This window comes from Carica papaya, chromosome 8 (assembly GCF_054855325.1).
Source record: "Carica papaya isolate Zhongbai chromosome 8, ASM5485532v1, whole genome shotgun sequence".
Classification (NCBI taxonomy): Eukaryota; Viridiplantae; Streptophyta; class Magnoliopsida; order Brassicales; family Caricaceae; genus Carica; species Carica papaya.
Genome location: NC_142316.1, coordinates 8,868,907 through 8,884,677, shown reverse-complemented (window position 1 = coordinate 8,884,677; position 15,771 = coordinate 8,868,907). Strand labels below are relative to the sequence as shown.

At 32.2% G+C, this 15,771-nt stretch overlaps 1 pseudogene across 2 annotated transcripts; it reads right to left on the bottom strand.

Annotated features, from left to right (window-relative positions):
• Positions 1-11,709: 11,709 nt before the first annotated feature.
• On the bottom strand, positions 11,710-15,562 carry LOC110825520 (ETHYLENE INSENSITIVE 3-like 1 protein pseudogene; annotated as a pseudogene). Of its 2 annotated transcripts, XR_015813959.1 has the most exons (3): positions 15,404-15,562; positions 14,266-14,332; positions 11,710-14,196 (listed from the first exon to the last, which is right to left on the bottom strand). The product of XR_015813959.1 is annotated as an ETHYLENE INSENSITIVE 3-like 1 protein pseudogene, transcript variant X2 (transcript). The 2 variants fall into 2 exon arrangements; XR_015813957.1 differs by having other exon boundaries at positions 11,710-14,332; positions 15,404-15,561.
• Between the last annotated feature and the right edge of the window lie 209 nt (positions 15,563-15,771).

The following is a 15,771-nucleotide window of genomic DNA, read 5'->3' as shown; positions in this document are numbered from 1 at the left end:
ATATCAAACGATAAGCGTCATGGCTAATGACAAATATTGAAAGGAAATATCACGGACTGTATGTAAAACATAAACATATGTACGAGACTTTAAATTTTCTTACTTACATTACTAAATAAAAGTACGAAACAATAACTTTAATATCAGAGTCTAACTTCAGAAATTTCCTTCGTATCACCACTCACTCTGCAGCAGTACCTTAAGTATCTGGATGGTGATAGATGTGAGATAAAATATCCTAATAAGCGATATTATGAAATCACAATATATTATTTCTTAACACACAACAAAACGTATATCATATAATCTTTTCAAAATAGATACGGAACAGAAGATAAAAACATAAATTAGAAAACAGATTCAAATTGTATACTTCATCATTATTATAAAGGATCAATCAGTTACATACGTTATGTGTAGGCACAGATAATTATCGCTAGTTCTCCATGTACCCGAACATAGAACGACATACATGAATACCTTGAAACATTGCTACTTCCTAAACACAGAACGGTTAAGGCACACAGATTAAACTATTTTTCTATACAACCGAACATGAAATAGTTATATATGGTAAACACTTATCACTTCGCCAATACACCCGAATATGGAATAGTTATGTACGACTAGATTGAAGCCTAACATAATGTAAGTGCTTTTGAAATAACTTATTTCTACAATGAGTGATGCACATATATCAAAATCACATTTCGAAAATACAAAACAAAATAACACTTATATGAAGTAAAATTTTAACAAATACTTAGCAAATACGGAAGATAAATTAAAGACGTGCACATTTTTACACTGAAAATATACAAAATACTTCAAAATTATATAGGCCATGAATTCATAAATCTACTTACCTTAAATCCTTAGTAGTCGTAGTCTTAATTCTGACAGAGTTTTGGCTTTTATTTATGATCTTTTCCTCTAAAAAATTCTGTAGAGTTTTAGGATGATTTTTGGTTACTTTTTTGACTAAAAAATATCTAACACAATACTCAAAAACTAATTCTAAAAATTAAAGAAAAAACTGAATTTTAAAACTTAAGAAAAAGCTTACATTTCTAATGGTTTATAATTTTCTTTTGATCGTGAGCCTTATTCATATTCTCTTCCTCTTTCTCTGCTATCATAAATTTGTAGAGTTTTTCAAAGTTTTTATATAAAATCTCAAAATACTATCAAAAATCACTCACTTCGTACTATATCTTCTTTCTTCACCTCTATGTTTCTCACTATTTTTCTCTTATCTAGAATGTCTCTTCCTCCATTCTTTTATCCCCTATTTACAGGAGTGGGGAGCCACGAAAAAAAGGTTGTCACTATTCCGTCATACCATTTCATTTAAAAGTTGTCACTTTTTATCATGTCACTTCAGCTAAAATGTTACTACTTTTCACATGCCATCTTATCTAAAAGACCTTTTCACATATTATTTCATCTAAAAAATTACCACTTTTCATATGTCTTTTCATCTAAAAATTGTCACTTCTATGATGTCACTTCATCTAAAAGTTATCACTTTTTATATGTCACTTCATTTTAAAAATTATAATTTTTTGTTATGTTATTTTATCTAATAGTTATCACTTTTTATTATACCACTTCATTTGAAAGATACTCATATTTTTCCATGCCTTTTCATGCTTATTTTGGCTCATTCATTCTTATTTATCATTTTTTCATTTGACTCTAAACTATGTCCTTAGCCTTATTATATATTTTCAAATACATAAAAAGCCTAAATTGAATATATCAAATATAAGAAATTAACTCAGATGTATTTTCAAGCTATCACATTCTCCCTTCTTAAAAAAAGAAATTTGGTCCTCTAAATTAGACTTACCAGTAGACTACAAACAGATGTGGGTTTTTGACCTCCATTTCCTTTTCTGGCTCCCATGTGACTTCTTTAATCGAATGATGCTAATATAGTACCTTTACTAAGGAGATTACCTTGGACCATAATAACCTTTCTTTACAATCCACTATCTGCACAAGAAGCTCAATATATGATAGGTTATCTTGAAGTGCAAGAGGTTCATATCGGAGTGCATGCGATGGATCTAGGTGATATTTCTTCAACATCGATACATAAAAGACATTGTGTATGTTGATTAACTCAGGTGGCAATGCTAAGCGGTAGACGACAGCTCCCACTTTATCCAATATCTCAAAAGGTTTGATAAATCGAGAACTGAGTTTTCCTTTCTTTCTAAATCTCATAATGCTTTTAATTGGTGAGATTTTCAGAAATACATGATCGCCTACTTCGAATTCTAAATCTCTTCTTGGATTATTGGTATAACTTTTCTGCCTACTTTGAGCTGTCAGAAGATGTTTCCTGATCAATTTCACATTATCTATAGTTTCTTCTACTAACTCAGGTCAAATCAGTTTTCATTCTCCAACTTCTTCCCAACAAATTGGTGACCTGTAGAGTCTTCCGTACAAAGCTTCATAGGGTGTCATTTAAATGCTCGACTAATAACGATTATTATATGCAAACTCAATAAAAGATAAATGATCGTCCCAATTACCTCACAACTCAATGACGCATGCTTATAGCATATCTTTTAGAGTTTAGATTGTCTGTTCTGATTGACCATCCGTCTGAGGATGGAAAGCCATACTAAAACGTAACTTAGTCCCCATAGCATTCTGTAAATTGGTACAAAATCTTGAAGTAAAGTGGGGTCTCGACCAGAGACGATTGTGACTGTAATTTTATACAATCTCACAATCTCCTTGATATAGAGTCTAGCAAACTTGTCCAGTGGGTCATTCACTCTAATAGCCAAAAAATGAGCAAACTTAGTTAATCTATCAACTATAACCCAAATAGCATCATGTTGGGATCTTATTTTAGGTAGACCCACTATGAAATCCATGTTAATATGTTCCCATTTCCACTCTACTACTGACAAGGGCTAAAGTAGTCCTTCTGGTCTCTAACGTTCAGCCTTCACTTGTTGGTATGTGAGACATTTAGAAACGAGCTCTCTTATATCATTCTTCATCCCACTCAATCGATAGTTGGTCCTCAAGTTTTGATACATCTTGGTGTTACCAGGGTGCATAACAAATCTAGAGTAGTACACTTCTTTTAATATCTCATTTTTCAGACTGTTATTATTCAGTATACATACTCTGTTTCTAAACCTCAATACACCGTCTTTTGATAGTCTGAATTTTGGCCTAAATCCCTTACCGATATATTCTATAATTGATTTCAAGGTAAGATTAGACTACTAGACTTCTTGAATTTTAATCACCAGAGCGAGTTGTACTTTTATATTGGCTAAGTATCCTCCTAATCTTTTATATCAGACATTCAGGTTTAACCTTTAAAATGCCTCTATGAGTCTCCACTCTAAGGTCATCATATAGACAAGAGCACAAGTACTCTTCCTACTAAGTGCATCTGCAACCAAATTGCCTTTTTCTGGATGGTATATGATCTTGCAATCATAATTCTTGAGTAAATCCATCTATCTCCTTTGATATATATTAAGTTCTTTTTGGGAGAACAAATACTTCAAACTCTTATAGTTTGTGTGAATCTTAAAACTTTCACCATATAGATAATGATGCTAGATCTTTAAGGCAAAAATTATGGTGGCTAGTTCTAAATCATGGGTAGGATAGTTCTACTTATGATTCTTTAATTGTCTGGAACCATAAACTATCACTTTTATATGTTTCATTAAAACACATCCAAATTCTTCTTTTGAAGTATCACTTAGATGAATCCACTAGTTCTATTAGGAATAGTCAATACTGGGGCTATTGTCAACCGTTTCTTCACTTCTTGAAAATTTTGTTCAAACTTATCATTCTACTCAAACTTTATGTCCTTTCTAGTGAGTTGATTTAGTAGAGTAGTAATCTTTAAAAAAATTTCAATAAACTTCCTGTAGTATCCAGTTAGACCGAGAAAACTTCAGACTTCAATTACTATTATAGGGCTTTTGTAAGTTACTATTGCTTCTACTTTAACTGGATCTACTGATATTCTGTCCTTTGAAACTATGTGTTCGAGTAAAACAATTTCCTTGAACCAAAACTCACACTTCTTAAACTTGGTATACAACTTCTCTTTCTTAATTATACCAAGCACTATTGCCAAATATTCTTTATATTCAGCATTGTTTCGTGAATAGCTCAATATATCACCAATGAAGACGATGACAAACTTATCCAAGAATGGCTAGAAGACTCTGTTCATAAAATCCATAAATACCAGAAGAGTATTTGTTAGACCAAAAGGCATGACTAGGAATTCGTAATGGCCATACATGGTCCTGAAGGTAGCCTTGAGAACATCCTTTTTCTTAATCTTTAGTTGATGGTATCTAAAATGTATATCAATCTTTGAAAATACTTGGGCTTCTTAACTTGATCAAACAGATCATCAATACGAAGCAACATATATTTATTCTTTATAGTAACTTAGTTTAGTTACCTATAGTTGATATAGAGCTGCATGGTACAATCTTTCTTCATTACAAGTAGTACTGGAGCTCCCCATGGTGATACACTAGGTATGATAAAACCCTTATCCAATAATTCTTGCAATTGTTTCTTGAGTTCCTCTAATTCGCCTTTTGCCATTCGATACTGAGCCTTAGATATGGGGTTCGTACGAGGAATTACGTTAATGAAGAACTCGATGTCCCAATCTGCAGGTAAACCTGAATGATCTTTAGAGAAAACATTAAAAAATTCCTTCACCATTGGTATCTGTTGTAGATTGACTTCTCAACTTTTATTCTCCACTACGTAAGCCAAGTACCTTGTACATCCATTCTCAAGTAACCGTTGAGCTTGTATGCAAGATACGAGATATGGATGTTAGGGCTCCTTTATCCCTCTGAATTTGAAAGCCTTATCATTGGGAACATTAAAGGTCACCATCTTCCTATGATAATCTATATTACATGGTACGCTGTCAACCAATCTATTCCTAGTATAACATCAAAATCATGCATGTTTAGGAGTATAAGATCTATTGGTAACTCTCTGTTGGAAATCTTTACAATACATGCTTGACAAACTATACTAGTGTTCAAATCCTTATTAGTTAGGGTAGAGACTACTAATATATATTCTAAAGGTGACTGTTCAATGTTCAGATGCTGAATAAACTAATGTTATGCAAAAGATTATGTAGATCCTAGGTCTACTAAAACTTTAGGCAATGTACTAAAGATAGTGAGCTTATCTTAGATTACATCCTGAGAGGATTGAGCATCTCACTCTGTAATGACATATATTATTCCTTGAGTTGTTATTTGATATGCTCTTTGTTGATAGGGCACTCTTTGATCTGATGTTGAGTACTACCATATCTAAAACATCTATTTATCAACTTGTAGCAGGGTCTGTTACCATGATTCTTTCTACAATAGAGGCATATCTGCTCTGACCCTTGTGCTGGGACTATGAGATCCATATTTTGCCTTTTATTAGGTTGTTGTGGCTCATAAATCTTCCTCTTATTATTTGGTATGAATGGTCGAGCCTATTGGATTTGTTGTGAGATGGGCTTGTAGCCTCTTCTGCAATTTGGGTACGTTCCAGTGCTTCTTGATATTCATTAATCTTCAAAACTGAGATTTTATCCCAGATCTCCTTATGCTGGCCTCTCTGAAACTTTTTGGCTCTTAAGCTTCCATTTGTTACTAGGTTGGGCAGGAACCGAGCTAGCTCTATAAACTTTTTTGCATATTCTGCGACCCTCATATTTCTTTGCTTTAATTCCAGGAACTCCATTTACTTCTGTTCTCGAATAAAGTCAGGAAAATACTTCTTGTAGAATGCCGCTCCAAAGGAATCCCAAAAGATCAGTGTCCTCAGCCATCCCTTCTTCAGGCACCACTAGTGTTCTGCAGCTCCCTTGAACATAAATGTGGTAAATTATACCTTTTTCTATGAAGTGGGGCTGAGAACCTCAAATATCTTTTCTAACTCCATGATCCACTATTCGGCTAATATCAGGTCAGTTGCTCCAGCAAATAATGGTGGGTTCATTCTCTTAAATCTTTTAATGAACTTTCCATTATTTTTCTCTATTGGTTGGGTGTTACTGGTACTAGCATTATTACTGTTAGTAGTATTTTAGCTGTGAACTACGTGTTGAGTTACCACCGTAGCCAAATATTCGACTATACGCATGAGTCTATCTAGACTCTGCTTGATTCGGTCTTTCGAAACTCGATGTGACTATTTTCTCAGTATCCTTGCCATTTCCTACATTTATGAAATTTAAATTTAAAGATATTTTCCTATGTTTCACAATTCCATCTAAGTGTCATGTAATCCTAAGCCTCGTATTCAAGGGATGTCCTAGAATCGTGCTTTGATATCAACTTATCATGGACCACACTCCGTCTTATAGGGTAATGACCGGAGCATACTTACTTAAATCATGTGGACTCGAGTTAAGTAAAATAACTTAACTTTTTTAATCATAAAAGAATCGCAGAAATATTACAACCCTTAAATATAAAATATAAACATATGTACGAGTTTTAAATTTTCTTACTTACATTACTAAACAAAAGTACGAAATAGCAACGTTAATATTACAGTTTAGCTTCAGTAATTCTCTCCGTATCACCACTTACTCTGCAACAGTACCTTAAGTATCTAGAGAGTGATAGGGGTGAGATAAAATATCCTAATAAGCAATATTATAAAATCACAGTATAGTACATATAATATATAGTTTCTTTAGACACAACAAAACATATATCATATAATCTTTCCAAAACAGATATGAAACAGAAGGTGAAAACACAAATCAAAAAATATATTCATATTGTATACTTCATCACTATTATGAAGGATCAATAAGTTATCATACGTTATGTGTAGACACAGATACTTATCACTAGTTCCTCATATACCCGAACACGAAACGAGATATATGATGAGTACTTTGAAACATTGTTACCCCTGAATACGGAACGGTTAGGGCACGCAGATTATACTGTTTTTCCATATACCCAAACATAGAACGGTTATTTATGAGTAAACATTTATTATTTTGTCAATACACTCGAATACAAAACGATTATGTACGACCATATTGAAGCTTAGCATAATGTAAGTACTTTCAGAATAACTTTTTTTTATAATGAGTGATGTACACATATTAGAATTACATTTTGAAAACACAAAGCGAAATTACACTTGTATCGAAGTAAAACTTTAATAAATACTTACTTAGCAAATACAGAAGAAAAATTAAACATGTGCACATTTTTATACTTAAAGTACACAAAATACTTCAAAACTACATAGGTCATGAATCCATAATATCCACTTATCTTAGGTCCTTAGCAGTCGTAATCTTAATTCCAACAGAGTTCCAGCTTTATTTATGTTTTTTTCCTCTAAAAAATCAAGCAGAGTTTTGAGATGATTTTTGGTCACTTTCTTGACTCAAAAATATCCAACACAATATTAAAAAACTAATACCAAAAATCAAAGAAAAATTAAACTTCAAAACTTAAGAAAAAACTTATCTTTCTAACAGTTTATAACTTCCTTTTGATCTTGAGTCTTATTCATCTTTTCTTATTCTTTCTCTACTTTCATAAATTTAGTAAAGTTTTTTCAATATTTTTATCTAAAATCTCAAAATACTCTAAAAAATCATCCACTTCGTACTTCTTCTTTTTCCTTCACCCTTATGTTTCTCACTATTTTTCTCTTATCGAGAATATTTTTTCCTCCCTTTTTCTATCCCCTATTTATAAGAGTGGGGAGCCACGAGAGAAATCTTGCCACCATTTTGACATATCATTTCATCTAAAAGTTTTTCACATTTCATCATGTCACTTCACCTAAAAAGTTATTACTTTTCACATGCCACTTCATCTAAAAGTTGACACTTTTTGTGATGTTACTTCATCTAAAAGTTATCATTTTTTGCATGTCACTTCATCTAAAAGTTATAGTTTTCTGTTATGTTATTTTATCTAATAGTTACAACTTTTTATTATACAACTTCAATTAAAAGGTTCCCACAATTTTCCATGCCTCTTCATGCTTATTCTATCTCCTTCATCTTTATCCATCATTTTTCTATTTGACTCTAAACTATATCCTTAGCCTTATTATATATTTTTAAACACATATAAAACCTAAATTAAATATATCAAATATAAAAAATTAACTCAGATATATTTTCAAGCTATCACAGAAAAAGTCAAATATATAATGATTATCATTCAGTATGAAAGTTAGCATTAAAAGTGAAAACTAAGGGCTAAATTTCAAAGTGAATATTAAAAGTATATATTGGGGATTTAGAAATGAGTAGCAATAGCATTTTAAGAATTAATGGCAAATGCGTAATAAAGAAACAAGCTAAACCTTTTATCGAACAGAGCCTAGGGTTAAATCACTTTTGAGAGGAATAAGGTGCATGCTCTAGTTGCGACTACTACCTAATAGGCAAGTACATACATTAATCAACATGCTTCCTTTTAAAGCAATAACAAAAGATTTACGAAGAAAAAAAGGAAAAGTCATTTCATTAAATGTTGCCAAATTTAGGCATCTTCTCATGATCTTTTGTTTATTTAGGGCTATTTTGAAGAAAATTTGTTTTAAATGAATGAGACTTTGTAGGGAATTAATTCTAACTTTTTTTTTGTAAAGTTTTATCCTAAATTGGGGGTTTAATCTAATTGTTTGCTTAGGCGAAGAGATGTACCAATGTGGTTTTTAGACTTCCAGACATTTACTTATAATTTTTGATGGTTTAGATGAATACAACTAGAAAATTATAAATATGAAGCTCTTACAACTCAAAAGTTTGGGAGTGCAAGAGAAGAACTTAGACATAATATTGAAATCTTTTCAATGAGATTAAGATGAAGGTAACTTGAGTAAAGAGTTTCAATTTGCGTAAAAGACAATAATTCCATTAATGGAATCTTCGTAGTCCACATATGAAAAGAAGTAACTAAAAGAGAGAATCAGACTTTATTAAGCATAATCCACCAATTATGAATCACATTTTCTATTTATATTATTTTGTGATATGTTTTAAAAGATATTTTTATATAATTACTATGTACAAATTAGTCCTTGAGCTCCACATCAAAGAGCTACAAAATAAAACTTAGAGTTGTTTAACTTATTGAAAGTATTTAGAATATGACAATTTTGGAACCTAGTCAAAATAAATTTTTCTTTTAGGCATTTTAAACAGATAATAGTTATTTGTAATATCCTACTGTTAATGATAGTACACCTACGAGCCAATCGTATGTGGTTATACTTCAAAATATTGTAACTCATTGTTAAATTAGTTTAAGTATAAGCTGATTTATTTTATAATTTTTTGCAAAATTGAATATCTCATTCATTAATGACAAATTTTCTTTAAACAAAGTAGTACCAATGTGATTGTGATAAAATCATAATAATGAGATATATGAATTTTAAACCTAGTTTATGAGTATCTCTAATCATATGATTAATATGACACAAACAGTCAAATACAGACAGAATAATATACACAATGTCACACATGAAAAAGTGTTCGATCTCATTAAACATTAGTTTAGTTGATATTATGAAAATTGTACAAAAGCTTGTTATATAAACAAATTCTTTCATTTAACCTAGTTGTATTAAGATTATACTGAATAGTTTTTACTGCATCTCGCAAGAATTAAGAATTTAATATAAAACATATATATTTTTTACTTAGAATTCAATGAAAATGGGTGTGATATAGAATGGGTTTTTGGTTTTGCTTAAGTGGTAGTGGGTTTAGAAAACTAGTTATGCTCTAAAATTCAAATGTGAACTAATACCATTATATGTAAATTATCTTTTTTATTTTCCCTCTTTTCTTTAACTTTCCTTTTTATAATATATTTAAAACTAAAAAAAAAATTTATTCAGCTTTATCTCTACATATTTTGAAATATTTGAATCTGAGTTTGAGCAATTGAGCTTCTTTAATTTAATATTTGTCGATTTTTTTTTTAAATTAAACTCGAATCTTTATTACTTTAAACAAAATAAATTTAAACACAAAATGACACTCTGAGTCTTACTATGTTAAAAAAATTAAAAATAGTTGAAGTCAATTTTCTACTATCTCTAACTACCTTGTGCCTCTCTCTTCATGAATAATGAATTCCTTAATCTTTCAAAGATTAGATGACATATTTGCAATATTTTATTACTATTTTTTTATTGATAAACAACTTATCTTTATTAAATTTAGGGATTAAATTATGATTTTTGAAATATCTAAATCAAATTGAGATTCAGTAGCCATTACTATGAAAAAAAACTAGATATCACTCAATTAATTCAATAGTATTAATTATAATTTTAAACAAATTTATAGAGTTCTTTTAGTTAAATTTTAATTTGCAATTTAGAAAAATTGAGAAAATTGATCTTAAACTAAGACATTTAATATTATAACTTGCAGTAAAATGTAATTAAGATGTAGTTTTAATTTGGGTTTGTAAAAAAGATAAAACTTTGAAAGTATTTTATTTTGAAAAATTAGTTTCAATTTCTTTCGTTGACACAGAGCAATGTTATTTGCATTAGTTTGTTTTTTTTTTTTTTAAATAAAAAAAGCACCGATAACTTGGTATATTTCTTAATATTTAAGATATACAACTTATTTTTCCACATCTTTAAAAGAAAGAGAGATAAATAATTAAATTTCCTTTTTTTTTCTTTTCTTTTCTTTTCTTTCGCATAAAATAACATCTCTATATTTTGCAATTAAAAAAGTAAATCTGATATAATAATACCAAGGTTAGAGAATAGCAATTGTATGCCTGTAGTTTTGAATATTGAGTATAACTATTAATTCCCTTGTATTTATACCAAATATTTTTTTAGTATAAATTTAATGGCAATGTTTTTTGAGCTTTAATCGTAAATTACCAAAGGGAAGAAAAACGTGTGCAATTAATTAGATCAGCACCTAATCCAAGAAGATAAAAAGTTGAAACTTTTACTTTTATACTTTTTAGCAAAATTCTACGAACACTTAAAAGCTGCTTTCTAATTTTTACAAGAAGCTAAAAGCTATTTAACTCCAAGTAAAAAAAAAAACGACTTTTAAGTCTTAAGAACTTTAAATTCACCAAAGAAAACAAAATATAAAAGCTGTAGATTTCGTACATTCTAATTCTATTTCTTTTATACGTATATATAAAACTTTCTATAAATAAAAACATATATAAACACGTTAATTTAAAAACAAAAAAATTAAAAGAATTTTACAGAACTATGGATTTTCTGTATTTTATATTTAAACTTGTTTAATACTTTTCTATTATTCTACTTATATCAGTTTCTTTGAGAGAAATAATATTTAAATGTAAACCCAGAAGTCTTTTAAATATGTTTGACAACTTATGTAAATTCATAAAAGAATTAAATATAAAAATATATTTGACTTCTTATTTAAATACAACATTGCTACAAACTCAAGATTTAAAAAATACTCAAAATTAACATGAAGTCAAACTTCTTCCAAGATTTTTTTAGTACTAAGAACGTAAAAAATATAAAGATATCAATTCAAGCAAAGATTGAACATAATAAAGAAATCAAAAAAATTTTCCCATTTTAATAAGTTCCCCACAAAAAAAAAAAAAAACTCGATGAAAAAAAGATAAGAAAAGTATTGAGAACAAAAGATATACAATGAGAATCCCTCAATTAAAAAGCCACACCTTTACCATAAAAACTCTTATCTACATTATTACATACCAAACAGGAAAATAAAAGACCTCATATTTTACTAACATTACCGAATCAGGATTCGGTCATTCCCCAGTCCTTCATAATTTACTAACCCTCCCTGTCCCTGCCTATCTCGGTTATGTAATATGAGCGAACTAACTTTACATATGAATAACCTACGATAAAATAAGAAAAAGAATATTTTCTGTGTTTCGCACGACTAAAAAAAAGATGTAATTTGGAAACTAAAACACTAAATGTTTGCTAGCGATAACTGTGCGAGGATCGTCTCATTCCGAGAATATTAAGACCATAATTTACCTTTCTCATACAATCTAGAAAGGAAAGACGAACCTCCATGCAAGTTTTGTAGTCATTTCTTCAAAGGTACCACAAGGGTACGTTCTGCTTCATCTCTGGATCCACCGTAAAATCCACCGGTGCCAAGTTGAATGGAGATCCCAATTTGAAATCAGCAATTGAGTCTTCTATATTGCTTTCAAATGGAGGATTGAATGTCTTGCCTTGATCGAATTGGATGTCGCTTGTTGGAAAAACAGAGTGATTCATTTGAGGCACGACGGTTTCCTCAGCTATGTTGTTTTCAAAATCAACGGCTTGACCAAAAAAATTTTCATCCATTTGAAATTGGACTTTCTGCGGTTGCTGGAGCTGTTGTTGCTGGTGTGGGTGCTGCAGCATCCGTTGCTGCTGCTGCTGCTGCATCTGTTGCTGGTGTTGGTGCTTCAACTGTATCTGTTGTTGTTGCAGGTGCTGCAGCTCAATCTGTTGTTGCAGCTGCATCTGTTGCTGCTGGTGGTGCTGCAACTGCATCTGTTGTTGCTGGTGCAACTGTTGCAGTTGTATCTCTTGGCGTTGTTGTAGATGTAGTTGTCGTTGCTGCTGTTGTTGCTGCTGGTTTTGGTCTCCTAAGACATTAATATTTGTAATATTCATACTCTTATTATGCTGAAGACTAGAATCATAATGTGTTAGAAGCTCTGAAATCATTTTTTGCCCATCATCTGAAAGTCCAAGTCCTGATGCATTACATGAATTCTGACTCACTAGAGGAGTTGTTGGTTTAGGCTGAACAAGAGACAGAGAAATAAGTGAAGTTTTGTCATTGTTGATTTGCAAGCTAGATAGTCCAAACCCTGGAAGGATATGACTGCGATATGCGCAATTCATCTGGTGATTATTTCTTGCAGTCCTGTCAAGAAATCCGAGGCGGTTGTCATTGTAAGGGCAACGGGAGTAATCACAAGTATACATCTTTCGATCCATCACCATTGGTTGCTCATCACTTAGTTGTTTCCTTTTCTGGATGAAATCAGAACTCCCTTCAATAATCTCTCCCTTAATTCGAGGAGGAGCCAATGTTGGCATGATAAGCCTATCATCTGATCCTTGTGCCCCCATCGTGAAGAGATTAATGTCACATGGCTTATACTCATCTACTTCATTTACTTCATCATCTACTCCTTCAACATCATAATCACTAGTATCACTGATGACTAAAGAACCAGCAATCGATGCAGGCGGACAACGGTCAGGATACAACTTTCGAGCCAATACTTCCTCCTGATTAATTATTGCAAGCCAAGTGACACTCTCTTTTGCAGTCATTTTATCCTGCAAGCATTTTGATTGGCGAACAAGTTTGCGGATCTTTGCAATGTCAGGTGACATGTGTTTAATCACAGCTGTCAGGACACTCACTTTCCAGGCCTTCTTCAGATCATGAGGCTTTTTGTATGGGGGTGGACCTTGGTCCTTGGGAAGGTCCGGTTGGGGCCACCATTCTTCATTTCCAGTTGGCCACCATGGTGGGGGAACACCTTTTTCCAGAGGAAAACGCCTTTGAGGAGGATCACAATGCTGCATCAAAGCTGATAAAAGAGATCCAAGTGTGGTATCTTGGAGCTCTAGCAAGGTGTGAGGAGCAAGTGCTAATGAACCAGAGTCATCATTTTTACCATATTCCGAATTATCCGCCTGATACTTAGAAATAGCAGCAGGGCCGTTGCGATCAAATCTGACCTTTTCTTTCCACCATGCTCGTAGATTATCAGATGATCCAGTAACTGGCTTCCCTTTCTCAGGAATAATCCCATAGACAAAGCCCTGAGCTTTGCAGACCTCCATCATTTTCAGCATATATTTCAGAATGCCATCTTGTGCTCGAGACATTTTTTTCCTCCGAGCTTGTTCTTGAGATTGACGTTGCTTTGCATTGTCAGTTGCTTCTTTATTTTTATTCTGTTCTTTCAGACGCTTAAGGAGCATCCGATCTCTCCACATTCTCCTTTCAAGCTCATCCACATCCATCTCTTCATCACTATAATCGTCCTCCACAGCTGCATCCAGTTCATTGTTTGGAGCTGCCTCCCCTTCCCCAGGAGGCACGGGAAGAAGCTCAAGATTACCACAAAAAGCCATCTGTTCAAGGATTCCCATTTTTCAAAACAGAAAAAATCCTCCTCCCAATCGGAAAATCAACGTAATTACCTGCTGCACTCTCTATGGATCTTCAAGAACAATTTATTGCTTCGAAACTAAAGAGAGTGGCCATAAACTGCATAATTAGTAGGACAATTAATCAGAAACAGTTTAACCATAACAGTGTTGCATTGTTATGCAAATAGGTTAAATCATAATTTTTCCAATTCAATAAAATAAAGTACGGAATTGGTAAACATTAGAAATCAGACAAGCCAAGCAAGCAAATAACAGTTGAAGAAATTTATAGTCAACTGCAAAGCGTTATGTTACCATTAAAATAAAGTACCATAAAAAGAACCCTTCTAAGGCGTTTCTTTTTCTTCTTGTTTTGTCATTAATTGTTTCCAATTGGTCCATTACTGAGAAAAAAAAAATTACACGCTTATTTGCAGTTAACGTAACAGTGACGAGAAGAAACGAAATCATTCTTTTTTTACGGTTAGAAAAAGAACATGAAACAATTCAATATATACAAAGCCCAAGACCTCTATTCTGTGAAGTAAATCATTTGCAAGCTAGTTCACTGGGAATTCATGGACATGCATAAAGGGAAAAAAATAATTGAACATACATAAAGGGAAAAAAATAATTGAAATACAAAAAAAGTTCCCAGTCCATACACGAACTGAGTTCCGGGCAACAAGATCTGTCAACTCTTCCATCCTCTTTTCTCTTTTATAAAAAGAAAAAAGGAGGAAACGGGACGTAGAGTAGCGATGAAATTAGTTACATCTCAACACAAACATCCAGCAAATTAGCCAATAAATTGGCCATGAATAACAAAGGACCCTATACACCTCAATCTCAATTCACATATCCAGAATCCTGTTCACTGGAAAAAAACTCAAATTAAAACACTGCTTAATTCATTCAAATCATCAAACTAGACCTTCTACCCGCTAAAAAAACCTATAAATCAGGGAATGAAAAACATCAAAATGTATCAGTAACCAAACAAAAAAACACCTGAGAGCAAAGCATCGGTAAGCAAGAGATATTCAGTGGCTGAAGAAGACCGAAGAGTTCAAAGACTAAATACGATATCTAAGAAAATTAATGACATGTAACTGTAAACGAAAACGAAAAAAAAACCAAAGAGAAAAACATTGATATAAAGGAGAAGAGTAAAGAAATAAGAACAGACCTGAGAATTATCTCCACGTGCCAGCCATGAAAGTATCTTCTCCAGATTTTCACTGCTCTGCTTCGATAGAGAGAGACTGGAAATGGAGTTGTTGACTGTTTAGCTTCTTTCAAAAGAGAGAGAATCAGACACAGAGAGAGAGAGAGAGGAGAGGGAGAAAGCACGTTAAAAAGGGAGGGCCATTAACTTAACCATGGTTATTAACTTTTAACCGTGGTTAATCCGTGAGCTGGCATTTCGATATTTCCTTTTACTGCATAGGGGCTTCTCTTCCGTGTAATAACTCATTCCCAAACAACGCTCCTCTACAAAGTAGAAACACCATGTGGACATCGATCCGATGGCTGTGATAAAATAGGTTTTCTCCT